The sequence below is a fragment of the Prunus mume genome, linkage group LG8, assembly GCF_029339155.1.
Source record: "Prunus mume cultivar Tortuosa linkage group LG8, ASM2933915v1, whole genome shotgun sequence".
Lineage (NCBI taxonomy): Eukaryota > Viridiplantae > Streptophyta > Magnoliopsida > Rosales > Rosaceae > Prunus > Prunus mume.
The window spans coordinates 17747690-17750751 of NC_142705.1; positions in this window are offsets into that span (position 1 = coordinate 17747690).

Consider the following 3062-nt stretch of genomic DNA (forward strand, 5'->3'; position numbering starts at 1 on the left):
TTTCTTCTCAAAGCAGTGGCATGTTTGCCTTTCCCTGGAATCTGATGTGGTACTGGTACTGCACTTTGAATTCGCTGTGGATTTCTTTATATTATTGGCGTCTAGTGAGTTGAGTTTAGTGCCAAGTAACTCGCATAAACACTAACTAATCGTTGCTTTTCTACATACCCATTTAACAGTTTTGCCTCCTTGAACATTTGGATGTTATAATTTGGTAAATTTTGTTGATTTTTAAAATAGTGGTTCTAATGGGATTTGTTTTGTTTGCTTATTCTTGCTTTAATTGATTGGTGAATTCCAACGAGTAGCTTGACGGAGGAAAGGAGACACGGAACTTACTTGGGATGATAAGGAGGTTTGTGGGCACTATCAGGTTTGTTTTTGCTAAAATATGAGAAAATAATTGTTGGAATTTAGACCACTAACTAAGGAATAGGGTTGCATAGTGGCCTCTAGCAAAAGGCACCATAATCAGTATGCTTTGCTCTCAAAACCACACCATTAAAAATGGTGTGAGTTGAGCAATAAAGAAGACAATTATGCTTCGTTGCACGTTAACCCATACTATTGGTTCATGATGCATATTTGTGCTAGAAAGTTATCAAACATTGAGGCATACGGTGGTTCATTATGAATAAAAAGTTTACATGCGCTGTACAGATTGAGCATTAGGAAATTCTTTATTTGTTCCCAAATTCTTTACTCCAGTCAATGTTTTTATTACTAACTTACTCTTTTATATGGTTCAATTAATGTTGAAACGAACGATAATGGGCACTGGAACATCAGCGAGTGAATCAGAGGACACTAACCAGGCAGTCAGTTATTTTTGTCCTATTGGTGTGTTTTTTTATAAATATTTATATATTTTAGCAAGAAATGTGTATTGGGACAATATGGGTTTGTTTCTGGGTCTCACTCAGGCTGGTCATCCAGATTAGTTGTACAAAAGGGTCAGTGATAGGAAATGTAACTTATCAAACAGTATATTATTGTTTGATAAGCTAACTGAAAATAGAAATGATCATCAAGAACTCAACTGAAAATAGAAGAAAGAGTTAAAGGAATATCTTGTCAAATTTGGAGAATTTTGTGGAATGTGAGACCTTATTCCTTATGAGGTGTTTGCTAGAAGAAGAAAAAAGAAGTAAAAACTGTGTTTATACCGGGGTATTGCCCCACGTGGTTTCTCCGGGAAGATTTTAATGAGACCGTCATTAACATGCTAGTTCTTATCATGTAATGTTCCTATGAATTTAATGAAATACCATCTTTTCCCAAAAAAATAATTGCGAGACTCTGTCTGTTGATGAAATTAGGGTTGAGGTCCCTCATTTCAAAAGAACTGGTCCCAAAATGGCATTCAAAACCTACTTTACTTTTGATTTTTTCTTTTTAGTACTGAGCTGCTTTGCTTTGTAAGTTCTTCCAACTTTTGTTATAGTGAAGAGTTTTATTAGTTTATCACTCGTATTGATAAAGTATTTTATTAGTGTATCAACACCAATAATATGTTGTTTCTTCTATACATCAAACACTAATGAACAAATTAAGTTGCGTTTTAAGAAGATATTTCAATACTTTTATACAAACGATATTATTCTACTTTAATCTAATCTAAACTACGGGAAGGGAGATTCGAACTCAGAGTATGAAGCACATCAACTCTAACCAACTTGGCTAAGCCCACGTCTGCAAGAAGATATTTCAATTTAAGAAGTCTAATATATAATGTTGAAGTAATGAGACATGGTAACCACTATTATTGAAAACAGAATTATTATAACTTTTAGCTGTACATGAGGTGCATCATAGTCACATAATGTTTAAATTCTTTTATTGTAATTTTTCATTTCCATAATACTCGGTGCTTCTAAACAACGTATTAAGAAAGTACATAGTAAGGCCACTTGCATTGGGAGGAAGGATCATTACTCTTGTTGTCCCAGTTGTGGTGGCGATCTCATTGCTGTTGTGGTTCCATTCCATTCATCTGTTGAAAATCAACAATTTTATCCCTACATACAAATGAAGTAAAGCAAGCCATGAGAGAAAAACTAAGACAAAGAGGAAAAAAAAAGAAGCTAAGACTACGCAACTGAATGTGTTATATATGAAAATGTAATTTTGTAATTTGATTGATGAATTCCTAATAGAAAATATTTTATTGACCTTATATGAAAAGGGTTATTAATAGTACCACTTCCATCCACTAGTTCCTACTTGTTTGTGTAAGAGGGGAATTCTGAATCCACCTCAGAAATGCTGACATTGCTGCGAGTCCCGCGCCTAAATCTTGGGTCAAGGTCTTCCAAATCTCCCTCATACACTGACGAGCCAGATCGCTTTCACTATTACTCCATGGCCAACTCGGCGAAATTGAAAATGCAATCGACCAAATATACCTTGCCACCACTCTGTGCGAAGGCAATTCAATCTGATCGATACCTTCCACAATCGAGGAAAGTGACGAGGAAAAAGACTATCCAAAGGTGATCGGACACAGCTTGCCCCTCTGCATTAAGAACCACAAATGGACACCTACGTGCCGTCATCTCCTTTCCATTGATGTCCACTTTGCAAGTAATAATATGTGTATAATTGTAATCAAAACTACGATACTCAAGAGGAGGGTCGCAATTAGGTGATCGCTCCTGGATTGCAAAAGCAAGGCACACCGCGAATCCCATCCATTTTTCAGTAAACCAACCTGGACGTAGCTCTACACTTAATGGATACTCCACACTTTGAGGATTGAACCACTCTTTCTGGTATATATATTCAGCAGATTTATGACTGAACCACTCGGGAATTTCATTTCCAGGAACAACAAATTCAGTAATAGGGACTTCCTGCATCATAAAAAACAACGTCAAAACACTTAAGAAGACAACATATTATTGTGTGTATGAGATTGAGAGCGAGAGAGAGACCACATCATATTGTTCCAGTAATGTAAATACCAAACTCCTGAAATCGTGCGTCTCCGCAAATTTGAAGCATTGATACATTTTGTCGATCAGAGCCACTGGAACTTTTCTCGTGGAACCTCGAAATTCTTT